The 23,688-nt window shown below is 38.7% G+C and overlaps 1 protein-coding gene across 11 annotated transcripts in view; it reads left to right on the top strand.

The window, feature by feature from the left end:
- Window positions 1-23,688, top strand: part of zmp:0000001168 (signal-induced proliferation-associated 1-like protein 2) — a 73,991-nt gene that overhangs the window by 11,704 nt on the left and 38,599 nt on the right. The window contains exon 1 of one of the 11 annotated variants that reach the window (XM_041801002.1): window positions 19,267-19,396. The exons of 8 other annotated variants lie outside the window; for them this stretch is intronic. The gene's annotated coding sequence lies outside the window, so the exon portion shown is untranslated. Of the gene's footprint in view, window positions 1-19,266; window positions 19,397-22,868; window positions 23,058-23,480; window positions 23,634-23,688 lie in introns of those variants that run through there. 2 more of the 11 variants (XM_041801000.1, XM_041801003.1) reach the window with 2 other exon arrangements.

Below are 23,688 nucleotides of genomic sequence, written 5' to 3'. Positions count from 1 at the left end.
ACCAGCATTTTGGGAGGCTTGAAACGCTGCTTTTTGAAACTAGGTCCCAGAGTTAACAAATCTTTAAACGCTTACCGTTTCATCTCCGTGTGGACAGCCAACCACGTCTTTCTTGAAATGATTATGTCATACATAGTGTAGCCCACTTACGCCACATGCACAGTCCAACCAAAACAACAATGGCGGATTACAGGGCTGTGTTTGTGAGTGTTCAGAAGCTACTGAGCTTGTTATGGATGTTACAGCTAAACTTCATACTCCTTTACCACCACCACAAACAGCATACACCAGATGTTCTTAGATCCACCTTGGAGAACAACCAGATGGGCAACACTGTATTTCTCTGCATTAGTGTAATAGATAGTGTAATTTATATAACTATAAATAATAAAGTGTAAACACTGTATAGCTTATTTGCAATTACATGGTCCCAAATGTCAGTTTGGAGTCAGGAAGTGGGGGACAGTCATTGGGAATGAATAGGAATGAAGGAAAGTTCATACTGAACACCTCGAAATGGCCTGTACGCTGCAATTATCTCCACAAAAATTCTACATACGTTGAGTATGATCCCTAACGAAACCGCTCTTTAGCAACCTGACACGCCAGATGGATGTGTTTCACACATCCATCTGGTAAACCTCCCACAGAAAGTGTTTGGAAAAGGGCAGACCCTTTGAAAAAAAATAAATAAAAAAAAAACTTGGAGGGTGATTGGATGAACGTTCGGTCTGTCACATCTTTACGGGCCAATCAAAGCAACAAAATACATGACGTAGCCCAGAACCAAGGTGCAACACTACCGAGGAGTAAACTCAGTGCTGCATAACACTTCTCAACGAGTGACACTGGGCGGGCATCAGCTGAGGAAACACGTATGATCAGAGTTGAATCTGCTAAATCATGGCAAAGCTGTACTGAACTAAACCAGACCACATTGTGTAAACTGAACATACATTTGCTTTTGGCAGAGGATATTCAAGTTCTGCTGCTGTTTCTCCATGAGTTTTTTTTTTTTTCTTGATTTTTATTTTGCCAGTGTATTTAACTGCTTTCAGGACACAAAAGTAGCTTAAAAGTTGAGACTATTTGTTTTTTGCACTTTGAATGCTTGGTATAGTTGAAAAAGCACAAAACACAGCCTTTTTGGTAATGTTTCTCCTTGCAGAAATCACTGCTTGCCCCCCAGAGGGAGTCCTCCACTGCTGTGTGATGTCACCTGCAAAGAAACAATTAGTGAATAAGCACTTTGAAGCTATATCCTACATCTAGTAATTGCAGAATTTATCTAAATAATTAATCAATATCAACATTTTTTTACAATTATTTTTTCCCAAATTAAGAAACTACTAAGAATTGCTTCACATGGTTAATATGGACCCAAAATATTGTTTTACATGCATTTAAAGCTATGATATATAGGCCAGTAACATTGTTTGAATCATAATTATCAAAGCTAATGACTAAAATCTCCGAAAAAGTTATTGGCAGCCCTAAGAATAAATAAACAGGGAAGATACAATTTTTTTCATATGCAACTTGTTTGAACCAAATAACATGTAAGTAACTGGATATTTGCATGTGTCCCTTAGTCTCAACTGTCTTCTACCAATTAATTTTTTATAAAACAGATCAATTTAGAAATGATTTAGCTATTATATTTGATCTATTTTTACAGAGCAATAGATGCAAAAAAAGAAAAATAACAAGAAAACAGTCAATGAAAGCAACAGAGAAGAGTAAAGGGGTTTCCATGCTAAGTGCTGAAAAATGGTAGTGGTGTAATTTTATTCTTTGTTAAATATCTTAATATCAGTATGTTGCATACTTAATGCCTAAGGTGTCAAATATGCCACAAACAAAACTCCCATGAAATTTGGAAATCAGTTCCTTCTGTTTTCTGGAAGGTTACACGAAGACTCAATATCCAAAGAAGGATTTTGAAGTTTCTGGCAATCATTTGACGGTCTAGGCTTCACAGGGTTTAGACAATACTTGTGTATTAAAAAAACAAGGACTGCATCGCACAGCGCAGCCCATTTGAGCTTTTTGTCCCTCTTGGTTATGTCATACATACATTAAACCATTAAGCGGTGCAGTGGCTCTTTCTCATTGTTCACGTTGCTATTACAGGCGAAAGTGCACTCCAGGGTATTTAGAGCAGCTGAAAGCGGACCATGAGAGACCATTCACGCTCACGCCACGTCACTTCATCGCCACACACAGCAGATAGAGATCAAAACAGCAGAACACATCCCACGCTGAGAGGAGTGTAAAAAACCCTTCATGAATACTCTCTAATTTCAAATATTATCAGCTTGTTTATTTCCACTGAAGAGCGTCTTCATATTTCATAAATGTGAGGAGGAAGTTGCAACCTCAACTGTTTCATTTACGTGAGGGAGCAATAACAGAGAAGTGAGAGAGCAGGTAGAGCACATATGTTGTGGGCTGCTTTGTCTGTGTACACTCAGAGGACTACACGGCAACCGCACACACAAACTGAGAGATGTGACCTTAGGTGGGAGAAGAGAGGAGGGTGGAGGGGGATGTGTCATGTTTTCTTTGAAATTAAGTTCCTTCACATTTCTTTTAATCCTGCTCTTTTTAATTAATGTGACATAAATATGTGCCTTGCAGTCACAGCGGTAATGTGTCAATTTTATACCTTAGTGAAGAAATATTAACTCTAGAAATAATAATGTTAGCTGCAGGCACACACTGATAAAGAGAACAAATGAGCAGGTTCTGTCTGTGATGTCTCAGTGAATCATTTCATGCAGGTATTAGTGCATATCGTAATTCATATCATGCGTAGTGGCCTCACTGTGACGAACTTTGTGCATTCATTCACGAGTGTAAAGCCACAAATATACCAAACCAGCTCTTTCTTAAGACTAAAGCCTACGCACACGGCGTCAAAGGAAACAGCACATCAGCCACTTTCTGCTTCACCACAGTTAGCATATTGGTGCATGATCTGCTCATTTTTATGTAGGTCAGAAGTTACAGGGCTGCTGGTGTGAATGACACAAGGCCAGCAGGCAAGGGAGAGGCTGCTATCTGCAGAGATTGCTGCCCTGCTTTGTGTGGAAAATAGTCCATTTGTAGGATTTTTTTGTACAAATTTAGGGTTTGGGATTGCAGGGTTACTGAAGATACGATACAATATGATATGTGATACCTGATTCAAGCTATCAACAATATCACAATACAGAAATTCTTAGTTTAACTGCAGGAAAATCATTTTAAGTCGAAATGAGACTTTAAAGGTAAAGTACATGAGTGATGTATACTGGGGTGACTGTGGCTCAGTAGGTAGAGATCTCGCAATTGTGGTTGTGGGTTCAACCCCAGCTGCCCCAGTCACTCATGAGGAGGTTTTTTAGACATTTCAATATTACAAAAGTGCAATGGAAACCCCTCATGTACAAGTCACAGGACTTGACGAACAGTGTCACATTACCAGTTCACTCCGAGACAACATGGCATGGTACGTGTAAACAGAAGAGGAAAACAAGATTTTTCTTAACATCACACTTACCCATATACGTGGCTTTTGCCATACATACAGACTTTGCCTCTGAACTATAATCCGTTGCCTTTGTCTTTTGTTCAAAACTGTCAAGGCAACTGCTGTAGATGTAATCATAATCGTACCAACACGCAACAGGTTCTGAGTGTCCAGCTTCCTTGCAGCTTCTCGTTACGAGAAGTGCGGGGCTCATGCCCAAAACTCCCCAATGGAACACATTCAAAGCACCATTGTACTTAGTTGAAATTTAAGTAATATCACTTTTATTTTGGAAAAAAATGTAATGGAAACGCAGCTAGTGTGTGAATGGGTAGGTGTAAAAGTGCTATACAAGCTCAAGTCCATTTACCATGCACTGCAGTTTGGTTTCATTTCATGCCTCATCTCTGAACTTTTTCAATTGTACATGACATGATCCTGCTGTCTTTTTTATCTGTTATCCAACCAACTATTCATATCACAAATGCCACTGTGAGAAGTCTTAGTTTATGTATTTTTTTTTCACCCCAATAGTGCAATATTTCCTTACATTAATTGGCTTTAACTTCTTGTCCTCTCTGCAATAGCTTTAAAGTTAAGGTGCAGGTATTTTACAGTTAGGGAGTTTTGGCTGGAATGGATCCAACACTATCAATCAGTCTTTTTTTGTATAGCACCGATTCATAACCAAAGTTATCTCAAGACACTTTACAGAGAGGGCAGGTATAGACCGTACTCTCTATTGTGGCCTATTATAATAAAGACCAACTTTATCAGTACTTAACCCCGTTACAGTGGCAACAAAAACACTACATCTCCTCTTAGCTATTTTTGTGTCTCAATGCATGAAAATGCATCTATTATGTTGGAGTAGACATTATAAAACGAAACTACTAGAGGTGGCCATCACTCACTGAGCTGCATTGATGCTCCATCTGTCCCATAGAGTGAATAAAGAATGGTCCATCCTCAGCTCAGCTGTGCTCTTGTAGTTGTCTTTCTTTGTGCCCAGGTGAGTTAACATCATTGATAACATCCTAAAAACTCATTTAGTATTCAGCAATATTTCTTCACAAAACTCGATTAAGTTGCGCCTTTCTTAAAAAGATTCTTCTTCGCTGTGTTTTAGTACACTGGGTTGAATTGTTAATCATATCGCTTAACACTGCCCCCGTGATTGGTGGCGGTATTGCATCGTCTGGTCAGTATCTGTAAGCATAGATATAAAGGACATAAAACAGACAAAATAAATGCAGAAAGGTCCATCTATATCTGTATGCATTTCAAACGTAGAGCATAAATGAGCCATCAGGGGTGTTTCAGGATGCAGGACCTGACATTGAAGAACTTTTTTGACTTTATATAACTGATGTATATCTGATTTATCAGATATAAACAATTAAACATAACAGAACATGAAACCAATGATTCTTGATCAAATTTTCCATACAGTTAGGGTTCAGCAGCAAAATAGGACTATAGTTTTTTGAATCACCAACCATGAAAAAGTCACTGAAACACACCAACACATTTATAATTGTACCTGTAAATACATGTATAAAAACTGATCATCCTTTAGGGTGTTATTAGTATGAGAAATCCCCTATTTTATTTATTTATTTATTTATTTTTGTTCCTCCGTTTTTCATGCAGTCTGTAACACACTGCTTGTTCTTTGTCTCTTCTGTGTCTTTGGGTTTGAAAATCTAAAAATCCAAGTCTTTTTTTTTGTTGTTATGATTTTTAAACATAGATGTAAGAATTTTTGCCTTTATTCGTACAGGACAAGGCAATGGATAGTGAGGGAAACCGAGAATGATATGCTGGAAGGGAGCCACAGGTCAGATTCTAACCTGTGCCGCCTGCTTGGAAGTATAGCTTCCATACATGGGGCAAAACTTCACTACAAGGCTGTTTGAGCCTCTTGTAAGTCTGTTATAATAACTCAGGGTGTAAAATTAAAAGCAATATATTATTTAAACACTTTGCAATAATGAAAGTGCAGAAATACCCATACATGGAGTGTCCTCAGCCTTGGTTTGACTTTGACATTTGACCTCTTTCTTTCAATAATTAAAGCCTTAAAATGAATATTGAATAAGTCAGGTAACTTCTTATCATGTATGGTTATGTTTGTAATTCTCTCATGTGATCCAAATTTTTTTTCTTTTTTTTTTTTAAGATATGTTTTTGGGCCTTTATTAGATAGAGGAGTACAGTAGATAGACTTGGAAACAGGGACAAGAGTGGGGAGGGACATGCAGCAAAGGGCCAGATTTGAACCCAGGTCGTCTGTGTAAATGGGGCGCGCCTTAAACCACTTGACTAACTGCACGCCACCAAATTTCCTTTCTTAAATACATTTTAAAACTACGAAAGTGCTATGCAACCACAATATAACAGTCATAAACAGCATAATAAAGTATAAAGGCCAATTAAAAAAACAGCAGGAGAATAAAATAGTAAAAGATTGGTGTTAAGCCAAAAGCACTGAACTATTGCTGTCAAGATAAATCACATTAATCGTGATTAACTTTGATCTACAATTAGTTCTCTATTCATTTTAGCATGATTAATTGCAGGCTTGATTGTCCCTTTCAGATAACTTTAGTACATGAACCGTGTTTTATCAAACATTCACTTTTTTACCGTTCTCTTATTTTCTTTTCAATCCATAACAAGTTCCTTTTTCTATAGATAAGAGTTCAATCTACCTACAAAAGCAGGCCAAATTGTGAGTCCATTATCCTCAGTTTAAGACAGTAGAAAGATTAAAAAAAGACACATAAACAGTTTAAAATGCAAAATAGTGGAATTTATGAATGCGCAAAATAAAGGTGTGATTAATCGTGATTAACTACGGAAATCCTGAGATTAATCGCAATTAAAAATTTTAATCTTATGTCCCCTAATTATAACATGGATTTTTTTGTATTTTCAGTGAGAATCCTTAAAGAGGAGGATAAGGATGATTTGATTGGTAGAAAAGAGGCAGAGTAATAGTAAGCTATAAATAGGTCAAAGAAAACAGACTGACTGAATGGAGACAGTGCTATGGCTTTGAAACTCAGCAAGAGGCTGGAGTCTGTTTCTCCAAAAATGATGGTCATTTGTTTCCACTATGATCATAATGGACACAGGCTCCAACGGTAGAGCCTGTCCCCACTGCAGCACCCTCAAGTCATAAGCAACACTTATTTAGAGTAACTGCTAACTGCTTCTGGAGATTCACTCCCATAACGAGTGATTTTCAGCTGACAAATGGGGATGAGTGTGGGTACTTTAAAGGCTGCAGCCATTTCATGGGCACTCGGCTTCATTACAGCAGACAATGGGAAAGTGAAGAAGAGGAGGAGGTCAGCATCTCTTCCCCTAAAAGAAGAAAACCTAGAGTTATAGATAAAATATTCGTCAGTCTATTTTCCCAGTCGTTGGGATAGGCTTTCACCAATGACAGAGGAGTAAATGTGAGCTGTAGCTCAATATAATAGATGCAGTCATGAAGCTGAGGGTCAGTTCCTTTCCCCGTCACACACACATGGGGCGGTCACAGGGGGACAGCTGCTCTTCCTGTCACATCTATGAGGCTTTCATAGAGTCAGCAAAGACACACATGCACTCTCACATTCAGGCCTTGAATCTCTCTGCACGTCCCTCTGTCACACAAACACACACAGGCCTGCCACAAGGTGTATTTTCACACACACAGGAAGTGGCAGTGCTCTGCTGGCACACAGTGTCGATGTCACGGTGAATAACATGTCAAACAATAGCCAAAAGAGTTTAGTACCTTCTTTCATTCCTGCAGAACAGCATGTTGATTCTGCTGGAAACAATGGAGCTCATATTGAAGAGTGTGCACTGTAAAAACTCAATGGAGTCTCTAACAGGGCAGCTGTGGGACAGTGGTAGTGGGTTATCTCACAACAAGAAGGTCAGGGTTTGGTCCCCAGCTTGTGCAGTCACGTTAGAGTGTCCTTGGGCTCTATAATCCAAATTGCTCCCACTGCTGCATCAGTGGTATGAGAATGTATGAATGGGGCTTGTTAATACTGATGGACTCTTAACATAGAATCAGCATAGTAGTGCTGCATGACTTGGAAATAATGTTTGATTGTGATTATACTGTAGAGTATTGCTATTGAGATATAATTTATGAACGGCATCATGGGTGTACCTGCTTGGTTATCAGGGAAATTCAGAGGATAATGATAGTTTTGTAGTTGGAATTTCTCAACTCAAAACATAAAAGTAGTTAGTATTATTAAAAAAAACAAAACTTGAAGTTTAACTGAACTGCTTTCAAAATAACTTAATATTAAATAAAGAGATTTTTCTTTTTGAAAATAAGTGCAATAGGGCACTGTATTCTAAATTGTAAGGCATTTCAGCAGGCATTTTGCAAAGTAATTACTGTCTTTTATGCAATTTTGTAATTGCACAACCTGACTTTGCAAATGTAATTGCAATTAGACTTAATGTGCAGCTAGTTATTGCTGTCTGATTTTACTTCTCATAAGCTACATTCATCTCACAAGTTGGGATAAACACTTATTTCAAGATATAAAAAGCAAACCCTTGCCCGAATTACTCCTAATAAGCAAAATCACTGTACACACAGATCCAGCATCAACTAAAACTCTGTAGTATACATACCAAGCCAGTAGTTGGCAGGGTCATTTTGTCATACAGCAGCACATGCATGCATACATAATCAGCTTTAATGCATTGATTAGAATTACTTAAAGTCCATAATTAGTGCATTAATTTTTGAATCACATGTTTATTGTCCCTTTCATTACACTTTGGTTGATCCACTGCAGCATTTTTGCAGCCACAGTGATGTAAAATAAGTCCACCACTACTCATTAAAGTCTCATTTCACTTTAAAAAACTCAGACAGCTCAGTGAACAAGTCAAAAGTAATCTGCACCATGTGATATCGAAGATTGAGCTTTTTTACCGCTCCCTTATTTCCTTTGCAATACATTACAAGTTCCTTCTTTTCTGTGGTTTAGTTCATTTCATAATCTTTGATCTACCCAAAGTTCCTTGTTTGGTTTTAAGATAAGCACAGGTCTGAATCCAAACAGGAAGTAACCTCCAGGAAGTAAATTACCGTTAGTTTAAGACATTAAAACAAAAAAACAAAAAACATTATAAATGCAACATTTCACAACAGGAAAAAAGGGGGATTAATCAAGAATAACCGCAGAAATTCTATTTGCAATCAGAATTTTAAGCATTTAACAGGCCTAGCACCTACCCTTCCTTCTCTAGAACCATGAGGTGTGAACTAGGGATGAAAAATATTATTTGTATGTTTTTTGGTATCAACAGATAATAGCTTAAAAAGTGAATTATTGATATTCCACAGATATGAAAATTTCTGCTGATATTTTGGCTGTAAAAATCTGCCTGCGTCAGCAGTGAATATTGGCTGTACGAACATGGGGTCAAAGAGCCACAGGCTAGACTTGAACCCGGGCCTAACCACTTGTCTATCACACCTCCAATTGTGTGTTTTAAGGATTGAAGTTTTTGGGTCTGAACTTCATGTTATATTATTGTTGATAGTGGTATTAGCTATAAGTATTTTGTAAATATCAACATAGCGAAAATCCAAATTTGTGCATCCCCAGTTTGAACAAACACAAATGGCTGACACGTGAACGTTCATGTGGACCGCCCAGCTTTTTCTAAAGTTTATGCTCTTGCATCCATTTTCAGAATGTTCCATTTTTTGGCATCTAAAATGCTTTTGTCTTGTAAAGGAGCAGTCAAACACAAATAAGGTTGTCATTTTGGAGAGGTAGATTCCAAAAGAAATTCTAGAAATACATCTCATTTCAAGAAAAATAACTTGTACGTTTTCTTATTGCACTGGCTGATGTCTTAAAATAAGTTTTATATCTGGACTTGTCAGGTTAATGTGGCTTGTACTAACACAAATGTGATGTTTTTGACTAAAACATTCAACAAATGCACTTCTAAGATCTGAGTTTTTGCAGTGATTCAGCTTAAGGTTGTGCTATTTATTACAAGAGGAAGTCAGGTTTTAATATGGACAATATTAAAGAAGGAGCCTTTCTGAGCATACTTCCTCTTTATATTTGCAGATGGGGAGGTTCACTGTTAATGCTTCCATAAAAAGGAAATAAAATAATAAAATACAGTGTTTAATTGCTCTGATTTGTGTAGACTTCTCAGTTGGTGCTCTGACGTCTTTGATTTATCTGGCTCTTTTAAATATTAGTGGCTTGTTCTCTTTGTAAAAACTTGCATGAACAACAACAATGAACTGAAACCAGAGGAGGCACCACTAAAGTCACATGGCAGGTGACCTAAACCAGACTGAGAGACAGAAGAAGTCAGACAGTCTCAGAGTTAAATCATAACAAATCAGCTCCCATTTGTCTGTGTGTGCATCTCTGAGAGTGGACAGGGGAGCAACAGACCAATGAATAATTAACATCCCAGTAACCCTCGCCCCCTTTTCACCCAGTCTTATTAATAATTCATCAGGCAGAAGACTTATTTCCAATTTTTTTTTCGAAGGACACATTTTGAGGAGAGCAGCTGTCCTTCAAAATAAAGGTGTTTGACTGGGTGGAGATGAGGCTTAATTCTGCAGCAGGGGTGGGAGGGAGGCTCGACCTCCACATACGAGGAAAACAACAGAGCTATACAGCAGCGCAGATGCACACAAAGACTGCATTTTACTGGATGCTGTTGCTGATTGGTTCATCTCTGGATAAGGCATTCAGCGTTTCCATTACTTAAAATATTTTCCCCCACAGACTTTTGAAGCTAATCAAGTACATTTTTTGAAGTAGGAAGCGAAGATCTATTTCACACTTTTTCATGACTTCTTTGGAGGGGAAAACACATTGTTAGGCTCACTCAGCTGTAATTTAATAGACACAAGAAAAATCAGATGTTACATGTTTTTATGTTCTCTTTTGATGCTTCAGTTTTAATTTTTCTTGAAAAGAAAACGAGCCTAAATAACTTCTTTAAATGATGAAACTGTGCTTCTTTTGTCTTTCAAGATTAACTTGAAGTGCTGTGAAATATAATTGCAATTAAATTCAAAAGAGCCACACCTAATTTCAATGAAGTAGCTATGATTTATGTGTAACATTTAAGGTAAAGATGTTTGGAAAGTTTCATTGGCAGAAAGTTACAACGGTCACCATACCAGATTGTTCAACTTTGATACAGTTCTTGTGAAGCCAAACAGTATCGTTATCTGTTTGACATAACAGCAACAAAAATAGAAGTCCTGGGAACCAGATTTCTGGTGATATGTTTTTTATATTTGAAAAAATGCAGGCAAACTCATGTACACGGTTGAAATTGTACAAACTAGAGCCTTGTGCGGGACGCTTTTTTTAATCCCACTGGCAGTGCGTGCCATCCAATCCCATCCACATCCCACACAGATTCTGACACTACATTTTAAATGTTCATTTAATTAAAGGAATGGTAATATTAGTGTGCTCACTTAAGCAACACCTTGACAAAGTTTCTTCCTTAAATGAAGGAAAACTAGAGCAGCTGGGAGTCTCAGACTGATTTAACCCCTGGGTATGGCTTAGTAATAACAATGTAAATATAATATTTGCAGACCTTATTTACACATCATTTATCATCATTTTTTTCTGTCATACAGAGGGAGAATTGAGAGGTTTGTGTGTCATAAAAACTTCAGCACAATTCCATCAGTTCTCACAGACATAGACTAATCTTTATGCCATGCTGTTACCTTCCTCATCATTAAATGCTTAATCCAGTATAGCCATTTTGCACGGAAGGGTTGTTTTTTTCCCAAATAACTGCATAAAGGCTCAGCGTCTCTGCACACCAGCACATATATATGTTGATTTGCCTATAACATAATAAGGGGAGTATTAAAGCTGTGCCTCCTGATTTTTTAAAAAGGTTTTGGTACATGCATTTTTTTGTGGAGCCTTAACAAAGCATCACACGGCCCATCTGCCATTTGATGCTAGCTTCACGGAGACAGACCCACATTCAAACACATTTATGCTGCACCGCCAACTACAACCAACAAATAGCAGCAAATAAAATATGATTTCTAACAACAATATGTCACACATCTGTTATATTTTGTTTAATATGAGCACAAAAAATTGCTTTAAAGAGATCGTGTGGATTGTGGAGCAGGTGTGTCATATCATCCAGGCATACCAAATACGTTTCCTTGTGGGTGTACTGCAACAAAGTACAGTTTTTTGCAGTTCCGTCACTTTCTCTCACAGTTATAAAGAAAAACAGGAGTCATGAGCTTGGTGTAGATTCCATCTTCTAATATGAGTTTGAGGCCGTCACTTCTTCGGCATTGTGGTGAAGAGAATGAAATGCACCATCTTGGTGTGTTCCATTTAACTCAGAACTCAGAAATTCCAAGACAGCTTTATTGAGCCAGTCGGATACATCATCAAAAATGCACCCTGATTTCAAAATTCCAATTCAGAAAGTCAGAGCAACCCCCGGTTCCCCCAGTTAGGGACTCCTAGCAAATGGTAGGCATGCAACTCAGGTATGGCATCATTCCCGGCCTTGACATCTGAAATCCAAGGAAAATGGAATGCAGCATGAATGTATGCGTTATACAGGGGAAGTAACTTAACCGTAACCTGACACACCAGATGGATGTTTCACACATCCATCTGGAAAACCACTGATAGACAGCGTTTGGGAAAGGGCAGAGCCTTTGAAAAAAACTTGGAGGGTGATTGGATGAAGGTTCTGTCTGTCACATCTTTACGGGCCAATCAAAGCAACAAAACACTTGACGTCATAGCCGCTACCGAGGAATAAACTCGATATAGAACAGCATAAAGCAAACCGTGGCGACTACCCGACTTTGGTTGTTTTTAAGTTAGAAAACAACTCAGTGCTGTTAAAGTCCATAGTTAGTGCATTAACCTTGTGCTGGTGGATCCATCTGCTTTGCAAGGTTAACTTAACCGGAAGCAAAACTAAAGTTAAAGGTGCAGCAGTTTTGGATTTAATCTGTACATATTTAGGATTTTTTATGGTACCAGTTTCAAACCAGTACACCCTAGAAATCTTCTGAGAGGTATCGAGGACAATTGGAGCAGCAGTGTGACATGCCACAGAAAGATGCACAGAAAGACATGCTGCCATTGTAGTTGTAAGATGAAAGTTGTCAGTGTGTTTTGTGCAGTTAAGACAATGTGTAGGAGCCTCTGATCACAAAAGTGATTGGAGATCTGAAGTTTAAAAGCATCGTTCCTTTCAGTGATGGAGAGTATCGAAAAGTATTGGAAAAGAGAAGATTTTGATGGTGCAGCAGTAAAATGAAAGGTTATCAATCACTAGATCAAACTGCAGCTTGGAGAGAGTGCAGCTCTCTTCTGCTGCAGAATGATACTGATGTTAGATATTTTATCAAACAGCTCTTCTCCTTACACCCTGGCAGTTATCTCCTTTTTAAAATTGAGCACCAGGTGCCTGGGATGCAGGTTTATGTGTCTACAGGGACCAATAGCTTGGACTGACGTTTGCAAACTGTTCCAATGAAAAAGAGAGATAAAACACTTTACAAAGAAGGGAGTGAGTGCTGCAGTAGCATCCACTAAGCAGCCTCTGGACTCGGCCCAAGTCACTGTCCGCAGTGTGCTGAAAAAGGGTTGGGCTGGCAGGGAAAGATCGAGGATGCTGGAAGCGAGAGCTGAACTTACTTTCTGAATCAGATCCAGACACATTAATACACATTTAGTTTCTTAAAAGCATTGCAGGTCAGTGTCACATATGCTGCTGCAGAGCAGGGAGGCAACCTGATCTCAGATTTAACAGGATCAATAAGGAGAGTGAGACTGAGCCCGGCTTTAAATTTCCCAAAATCAATCACTGTTAGGAGTTGATTTAGAGTTTGTGGTTAAGAATTGGCAGGGTAGCTTTTAACTATACAGATAGACAGTGACATTATACAGCAGCAGCTCACCTTCAGACTGTGAGGCAGGAAGTTTAGAGGACTTTTTAAAGAGATTCCTGAACAGTTTACCCACTCTGTTAAACAGGCATGCTACTGTATGATGGATCAGCTGTTTGGTTCTCTAAAGACAATTTTACATTTGCTTTCCCTAGAACATTTCAGGAAGGCTGCCCCTGAATCCTTCTGAGCTGGTTGTTCACACATGTGGGTGACGAGGGAGGACGATTCTAAGGGCCCATGGCTGACAGGGGCCCCAAAAATATGATGATGTTATTGTTTTTTTGTTTTTTGTTTTTTTTTTAATATTAAATTGTGACCTGATTATTGTGATAATATAGTATTGTGGGGCAATACTATACCACCCCTAATATTTACACATATTAAGGCTGTCAAAGTTGATACTCTTAAATACCATGTGGTTCAAAATGCAGTTGTGCAGGGTCGATTTGGGTTATGCTGGTGAGGTGTTATGTGTTGTTTTGTCATGGGGTCCATACTTCCTGGCATTGGCCCTGCATGTAGACCAGATATAAGGGGGCTTAGTCTTAGAAGGCAAAATATGGTGGGAAATGAAAGACACAGAAGTGGCTTTATCCTCAAACCTTAAATTGCATTTTTAAGAGCTGAAGTTTTAGGTATAAATTACATTAAAATGTCTGTATCGGCATCAACCAAGATTCAATTGTAAATTTCGGCTTATTGATATCCAACATCATACATCCCGATGTAAATCTCCATTTTTTATAAATGGACGTATAGGTACAGTTTTACCAGTGGGGGTGCAGGCCATTGACAGAGAGCTTGGAGTTCTTTTTTTGCCTCTCCATTTTTTTGTTATTTTAGGTGAAGTGAAACACTTCCCACAAAAGAAACTCATACTGTTTTTTAAAGCCACTGAAGTACATAAAAAGCAAGTCTAATGGCACGTAATTTACTTTCCAGCCCTGCAAATGCAACATGAATTCGCTAAAAAGTAAATGGAACGTGATGTGATGTAGTGTCTAATTGCTGCTAAACTACAAATATGTGCTTTGTCACTTTAAAGAAGGCTGACTTACTCTCAGTCACATGTATTATTATAAACACTTAAACTGAATGACTGAATTCTCAGGTATTTTAAAAACTCATGAGCAGAGGTAAAGTTGACCATGGTGTGTTTGCTCATTCATGCTTCACCCTCCTCTGTAGGTGTGGAAGTGTCGAGTACAAACGATGACGACACTCATCCTCTCAGGGTTCAGAAGTCAGTCATCTCTTCCTGTTTCACAGGACGCAGACCTGCACAAGCAGCACACAAAATAAGTCAAGTAACCACGACTTCCCCAAACAGTGTTTGATAACTCTGTCCTCTGTCTTTACTTTGTGTCCTGACGGCACTCACCAGAGACCCATTAACCTTGTGCTGGATTTCACACGGAAGTGGACCACATTTATTGTTGTCAGTTATAAGAAAAATCTTCCCTGAGCAGCATGGGTGCAGAAAGAATAGAAATAACTCCCAAGCAACAAGATAAAACTGATCTAATCCTGAACAGCAGATAAAATAATGCTGTGGCACTATCTAATTTCACATTTCCCTTTTTGCTGCGAGGATTTTAGGCTGACCTGATGCTGTCGTCATTTCTGATTGACACAGGGGCTCAGTACACAAAGAGATTGATTTTTCAGCACTAAAATAAAGTCGAGTTTATCCGCAGCATGTGAGCACAATACTGAAATCATTACTGTCCACTGGCTGCTAACAGAGTTTTAAGCTCTCAGATGCAGGATTAAACACTGCTGCCTACATGCATTATTGACGTTCTCGTGGAGGGAGACCAGCACTGCTACCACGAGGGGATCTGCGGAGGGCAGCGTCATCCGAGCGTTCTCGCTGATTGCTCCAAATAATAAAAACAAAATCCTGGAGAGCATGAGCTGCTAGTCTAGGTCATCCCGCCAGCAATTATCCTATGGCAGCAGAGACAAGAAAAGACACTACATCTCTCAGACTAGTATTTTTACAACTGCACCCCATGGCACTGTCTGCAAATTATTAAAATTCAGCTATTTTTATTCATCAGTCCTGCTATATAAAATCATGTCAGAGCTAATAAGCATGGTAGGATTTGTGCGGTGAATCAGCTTCAGTCACTGTGTTTAAAAGGCAGAAAAATGACTAACAGAGAGGTTTTCCTTTAGACCGTCAAAGCACAGAGGACATATGGAAATGTCAGTGAATCGTCAGCAAAATAGCAACATCATAGAGATGCAAGTCCTGCCAAAAAAACAAGCAAATCAAATTCTGTGCAGACCCTTGCTCAAAGTCATTTCATACATAGTGTTTAAGTGGTTCCTGCTAACCAGCTCAGTGCAAGGTCAAGTATCTGTTAACGTGATGGTGGGGTTGTGGCTCAGAGAGCAGCAGGGGTCAAAGATGATGGACATTAAATGCTGTGTGGTGCATGAACTGTGTATTTAGATGGACAACACATCTTCAGCTCCTCTTGTTTTACTAAATTGAAGCTAGAGTGTAATGTCATGAGCCCTGCAATAATGCACTTGGAGCTGGTGTCACACCCCTTCCAGTAAACAAAATACACATTTAACTTAGCAATAAAACAGCAAAGCTCTCTCAGGTCAATGCAGCCAACAGCAGAACACATACTTTTGTCTATTTAAAGCGGACACCTAGCAGCAACCTCCGATGTTGGAAAATTAATGCCAACAAGGAACATCCAATACCTGCAGTTCCTCCAGTGTCCACTTGAGGCTGGCTCCAAAAGCCCAAGAAGTCCCATCAAAGCTGTATTAAATTGCCCAGCAGAAGTAAACATGTTCGCAGCCTTAGACTAAAAAGAATTTTCTAGCCATAGCTTATTTATTTATAAGCACATATAGGAGAAAATTTTAAAGAACTTGCTCATTGTCATTAGAAGTGCTTCACAAATGATCTAACGTTAGGACCAAACCACCATCTTTCTTAAATTTTTTAATTCTTATCAAATGTTTCTTATGAAAAATGGGGCAGTTTTTACTTGAAATCAAACAAAATATGTGGCGGAACAAATCCTTCAAAATAAAAGCACATAGATTTTTTTTTTTTTTTTTCACATTTTCTTCCAGGCACACATCAGTAACTTGCTGACTTTACTGAAAGTTCTTTGTGAAAGCATCTTCAGTAGCGCTGAAAATGTTGTAAAAAAACAGACATTGCAATAGTTTTTCTCTCTGCAATGATTACTTTGATTTTTTGGAATGAAAAAGGCAGTGACAGCATGATGTGCTTCAGGCCACCTGACTATGGCACATCCTCACAATCTGACTATTGTGCATACGCACATCCCCCTTGCAGTGTAAATACGATGCATTGTTCAGCCCTAATCTCCAGTATGGCAAGAGGTTGGGCTTCAAAACTTTGTTTCAACAACTGATGGGTGACTACGTCCATATTTTATACTTTCTATGGCAGTTATGCACAGTTATGGAAACTTCAACTACTTGTCCTCTTCTTTTCAGATGCTTTTTGCTGACTCATATTTGTCAACAGAGCAGTCAGTCGTGACATAAACCCACTTTTTTCCATCAGATAAATTATAAAAACGAAACTTCTCAATGAAATGAACAGTCAAAGAGAGATTGCAATGATAAGAACTCTGTTTGAGGACAGAAACCAGGTTAAGTAAAATTTGTTAGACCTGTAAATTGACAGCTGTAATAGCTGCTGTATTTTAAAATCAGTGGAATCAGCTGTTTGAAATGGTTCCCGTTGAGAACCAGCTCCAATTGGCTCGATCCATCGACATCATTTACATTTTATCTTAACGATTCCCTCATCGATACCCAGTATCTCTGCAAGGTGTTTAAAACACACATTAAACAAGCACTTGTCAGTGTGCATGTATATGCACAATGAGTGGAACATGCGCGCTTCTGCAGCGCTTCATCTAACCCTTTATCAAAATGCTGCGAGTCTAAAATAAAACAGGTTTATAAGGAGACATTTACAGGAGCAGGAGAAGTGAATTATTTAAGTAAAACAGGGCAGGAGATCAAATGTAGTTTCTTTTTTCTCTTTCAATGACACAGTGCATTCTTTTTCCTCCCTCCCCCTCCTCCCAGAGGTAAGATGAGAAGTGATAATCCTAATCTAATACCATGATGGTAATTAAAGCAACACCGTGACTATTTTTAATACCCCAGGATACAGTATTACTGTATTACCACCCATTTCTAGTGAACAGTCACAAAAACAGACTAAAGTGGTAAAAAGTGTTGCTTCATTTCTCCAAAAATTATGCACACACGGCAATGTGAAACGTCTGTCAAAAAGTGCTGTCTGATGCATGACATGCATCTTTTTGCCCAAGAACTGTTAATTTTGCACAAGAGTTCAATTTATTTTGATACTTCTGGAGATCTAGGATCCAGAGAATAGTTTTATATTTATTTTAAGGTTTTATCTTTAAAGAAAATGCGCGGTAGTACTGTATTCTAATTCCAAGTTCACAATTTAAAGATCCAGAGAGCAGTCTGTTTTAACTGAGACATATCCAACAAAAAAAAGATTTTTTTGCATTGATGAGAGAGTCTCTTGTGCTTCAGCCCCTCCACAGGTGGAGGTCGGGGCTCACAGAAGGACCAGCAACAAACAGAGGTGTTTCAGTGGATCTACCAGGTAAACCCAATGAAGAAACTGGAGCACACGAATCACTTGATGACGTTTAATCAGGTGCAGAGGACTGACGTTTCGACGCCTTTCGACCTTGGTTTGACTGTGATGAAGACACAGTGCACGTTGAAACATCAGTCCTCTGCACCTGATTAAACATCATCAAGTGATTCGTGTGCTCCAGTTTCTTCATTGGGTTTACCTGGTAGATTTCTTTGTATATTTTAGGATGTTTTCCTCCCAAACACTTGATGTTTAACATTTTTAGCAATCCCAAAAAAAATTCACAGACCGGAATCGATAAGGGAGTTGATAAAGAATCGAATCGATAAGAAGAATTGATAATGCCATCGATATCGATAAAATCTTAGCAATTCCCGTCCCTACTAAATCACTAAGACAGTGACAAATATGAGTTTAAGGCATTTTTCACAGTAGTTGCAAAAAAATGCAGATTTTAATGGATATTTTTAAATCAACATGTAAACCTCTTTTGAAAGAATACAGTTGATCCTGCTGGGTTCATCACATAATAAAGCGACAATGAATGACAGATTGTTCTGGACACAGTGAAATAAACCATCTTCAGAGCTAAAGCCATTCGCGTTCACAATCACAGAACAATCAGCTCTATTGAAAGCTTCCGAAAAAGCTTCCCATTTCTGTTTACTGTCTCAAGCCTTTATAATATCCTTAACTTCTTTTTTATTGCCACTCAGTAAGCCGTGCCATTACAAATTCATCCTCTTATGATTATATTAGGGTTGAGTTTTTTCCTGACTGATGCAGCTCAAAGGACTGTTGGGTTGGAAATATTCTGGGAAAACATCAAGCCTGTTATTAATCATTTATGTGTTGTTTCTCTGGAAGCTTTTTTTGTTTTTAGGATCAAGTGGTAGATGTGTTTATATGACAAAGCCTCTCTGTCTCTGTGTATGGAGGATGTCAAATGGCATTTCAAATGTCAGGCTAATGCATACAGCAGGAAATATACTGAGAGTACAGTGAACTCCTAAACAAATAGATCAGAAATTTGAGGGGGTAGTGACAACTTTAGTTCCTCTTTACTTTGTACTTCTATGCAAGGTGCATCACATACTTCTCTGTAGATGTAACAGAGGGAGAGAGATCACTATTTATGTGGTAGTGGTAGTTTATATTTTAAAAGTCAGCTTGTAAGGATTCGAGTGAAGATATCACAGTATTCATGATAAGGACAGGACACTCTTTCTTTTAAAACTCAGTAAGTTGCATTTTTTTGTTTGTGTACTTGAATTTAATTCAGTAGGAATACATTTATTACCCTCACACAGTGGTAAAGAGATAAAATTATTCTTAAGTACATTTGACAGATTCTGAACTGCAACACAAACTATGTGGATGGGAATCCACATCAATTAATCAATTAATGTGATAGGTGATCCAAGTTCTGCGGGATTTATCTTTAAAGCCAGGCATTTTTCAGTTCTCACAGATAAAGAAAAAAGAAGATGGATTTAGAAGTTTCCAGTTTTTTGGCACAAGAGAACTTAGTCTTCGTAGAGATAAAAGTGGTAGCCAGGGCTGGGTTGGGCTGGGCTGGAGGGGAGTCAAGGATGTTCTGTCAGATATGGCAGCATAACTCTAAATTTACACTAGATCAGCCTTTTCCAAACTTGAGAATACTGAGGACCAATTTGAGACCTGAAAATCTACTTAGGCTCACCAAAAACACTCATGAGACCCAAAAATGTACCTTTTATTTCTCAGATTTTTGATTTGTAAACAGGGAATTACAATGCTTTGCTTTTGCTCACTTTTTTTTTTTGGGGGGGGGGGGGGGTCACAAATTACAACTAATGAGCCACTGCCATTTATCAGGCATCTACAAGGTCACTTAAATTTTCCTGTCTAATATCTATCTCTGAAAATAAACTTTTTGGCCCAGAAAACTCTTCCAAAGAAGCATTAATGTCTCAAAAGACACTGACAAATTCCTAAAGTCTGGAGGGGTGGCTTAATAGAACGCTTAACTGACTGACACCAGCCAGTCCAATTCCAGTTAAATTGTGACACCAGAAGACATAAATGATAAAAGGGTGGCACGAGGTAAATCTTCTGGCTGTGTTTTGATACTTCTGAGACTTAACACAATAACATGCGATCAAGTTTTATGGTAATTTAATACATTTTAAGTATTTAAGTAAGTAATAGTAGCTGATTAGGCTTAACATAGCTTAGCTAAATTGTGCGTTTTGTATTTTTGACCTAGAAGTTAATCAGATATAGTTTTTCCTCTCAACCTCCTAACCTCATGTATATCTAATGATATGATCAATTTGTCAATGACTGGTGACAGAATGTAGGATATTTGACCTATTTAATCAGTCAACGATCTTCATCCTATTTTAGCATGCAGCTAAACCATGTTAGGAGAATTCTTTTAGTTTGATGCCTTGGTTGTCTTGTGGACAAAGGTCACTAATAGAAACATATTCAGCTTTGGTGGAGTGATAAGAAATTAGATCCATTGCAGAGCAAAGAGTAAACAGCTTTAAAGTGGTCTAGATACAATGCTGAGAGAGGGTGGCTCCAGACCAGTTGCTATGGAAACAAGGAGTGATTCATGGGTTGGGGGTCTTCAGAAGCTCAGGAATATGTGATTTGTTCAAGGCGGTGAGTGATAAGTGTCCAAGTTCAGCCTGCGCTGTGTTGGTGGAGAGCAGGAGTGTTTTCTGGCAGATCCTGGAAGTTCAGTTTGTTGTTGGAACAACATAAAGGCAATCTGTGTTGCTCCAAAAAAAGAACCTGCTGCCAGTAATCTGCACTCCCACTCCAAGACAGCGGAGAAAACTGCGGACCGTTTTCAAGACATTGTTAAGCATGCAGATGATTGCAGATATACAAACATCTTTTGTGCCCACGTGCATGAGCGAGGTTTTAATGTCAGCAGCTATGCTACCATACAAAACACAGAGACTGCTCTGTAAGAGCCAGCATTGAAGGGTTAGATAGGAATACTAAAGTTAATGCTGCAGCATTAAGATTGGCCTTCACTGGGGATAAAGGGGCCTAGCCCAAACCCTGAAAAACAGCCCCATACCATTATCCCGCTCCATCAAACTTCAAAGTTGGCATAATGTAGTCAGGTAGGTGATGTTCTCCCAGTATAAGCCAAATCCGGGCTCGTCCATCTGACCGCCAAACAATCATGTTTTGGCACTCCGCAGAACACGTTTCCACTGCTGCACAGTCCATATTGGTGTGCTTTACACCACTCCATTCAATGATTGCATGGACTTGGTGATGTGAGACTTGCATGCAGCTGCTCGGATATGGAAATCCATTCCATGAAGCTCCCGCTGCACAGTTTTTGTGCATACATTAACGCCAGTGGAAGTTCAGAACTCTTCAGCTGTGGATCAGGGGAGCGTTATGCCTTTGCACTCGTTGACCCCACTCCATGAATGTATGTGGTCTTTGACTTCCCAGCTGAGTTGCTGTTGTTCCTATTACTGATATTACTTGCAGTCTTCTGTGGAATATCTAACAGAGATGAAATTTCACAAACCATCGAATTACAAGCATTACGTCCGATCACAGAACCATGCTTGAAGTCACTGAGCTCTTTAGCAGGACCTGATTTGTATCCCAAATGAGTGGAAATGGAGACTGCATAGCTAGGTGCTTGATTTTATACACCTGAATTCAGTAATTCACAGGTGTGACCAAATACTTTTGTTTATATAGTGTACTTCCTGCTAATTTGGCTCACCACAACACTGCCTCATGTTTTTCTTACAGGTGCATTTATGATATAAATGACGGTAATGTGATCAGAACTTAAAAAGCCAAAGATAAAATGGACAACAGGATCATGTCAGACAGTACCTTTCCTTTTCAGGGGCATTTTGTCTTCTTCAGGAGTTAAGATAGTCTTTAATGCATTAATGCATGCTTTTCTTGTAGTGTATTAATAATCAAAGAAAAGCTGTATCATGGGCCACATATATTGTGTAATGTTTTATCCTATCTTGTGGTGCCATTTAGTATTCTGTTGTGACTTGTTGTGTCCTATTGTATTAATTATGTCTGATAAGAACAGCATAAGCAGATTTTTATTTGCCCTTTGAAATTGAAACACTGATGTGTGTCAGAGCTCAGGTGGTTGTTAGAAAACAAATTAAAGTATTCGCACTGAGATCAAATCTAATACAACAAAAGCTATCAATCTTACAGTGCTTCAGTTTAACATCTAGGATAAGTTTTCTACACTTTGTATCCACTACAAATATAAATAATAAGAACGCTTAGAAGACAGAGCAGGGTTATGAAATGCAGCATCACACAATAAGAGCAGATTTAATCCAGCCCTGAATGAACAAAACATCTGAGAGAAGCTGGTTAAGCTATGAGAGCCACTTCCTTCTAACAGTGGCTGACTTAAATGTCACCAAATGTTTTCAAGATGATTAAGATGCAGGTTGAACCTCAGTACACATAAGCACATCTCATCTTTGTATTTAAACAATGGATGACCTCTGATCGTGACAACGATTACTCAACTTCCATATTCAAACCGCTTCATAAAGGCTTTTTACTGTCAAACGTCTGCTGATGTATTCTCAGGCTGCCAGACCAAGGAAGAGAAACAAAGATTTCTTGTGACTTCCTCACTTTACTCTATAGCATTTTTATGCTGTGCGAGTGCAGCTTTGCACCACTGCACCTGCTCTTTAGGCTGCAGGCACGAGAGACGAGATGCATGAGAAAAAGCTTGACAGGAAGGAGCTTCGTACCTTATTTAGAGCAAGAAAAAGTATCAGCTCTGGTTGATTGACGTCAGTTTGGTCAGAGACAGGCTATTAGCAACAAATGAGGACGGAAACTAGCTGCTCTTTATGTGAAACTAAACTACTTTGTCGGTAAGTCGCTTGCAAAACTCTCAACCCTGCATTGTTTGGTCTAAGAAAAGGGAAGCTAACTGTTTCGTACTTTACAGCATGATGCCTGTGCCTTTAAATAACTTCTAACTTCTTCTTTGACAGTACAAATTTGAACATCTTAACTGCCGGTTTAATTTAATATATTGCAGTTATATTCAGTGATTTTGTCACTACTATTTATGCAATATTGGTTCAAAAGTAGAGAACCAAAGACTGTGTGCTTGTGTGAAAACGTATGTGAGGGTGAGAGATTGTTACGCTTATTTCTTTTGCATGTTGGCACACTCTCAGTGAGCCAGGAAGGCCCCCTCCCCTCAGTAAATGCTGTCTATTGTGAGCATGTGCAGGCTGGAGACGGTGAGCGTTTGGTCTGCTATGATACTATTTCGGGAAACTATGGAACGGAAAGTGTGTAAAGGAAAGAGTTATAATGAAAGAAAACAGAAAAAACAGCAGTACAAGGCATTACTCAACAATAAAACACACGTCACACCTGCTCACTGCTTTATTCTTGGCATTCAATACGTGTTTATCGAAGCCTTTCTTCGCCACAAAGTGAGTCTGTGCACTCTCTGACAAGCTGTTATGGTTTGAATATAAAGCAGTCGAT

Source organism: Cheilinus undulatus, linkage group 12 (assembly GCF_018320785.1).
Source record: "Cheilinus undulatus linkage group 12, ASM1832078v1, whole genome shotgun sequence".
In the NCBI taxonomy this organism is placed as follows: domain Eukaryota; kingdom Metazoa; phylum Chordata; class Actinopteri; order Labriformes; family Labridae; genus Cheilinus; species Cheilinus undulatus.
This window is presented reverse-complemented; position numbering and strand designations above follow the sequence as displayed.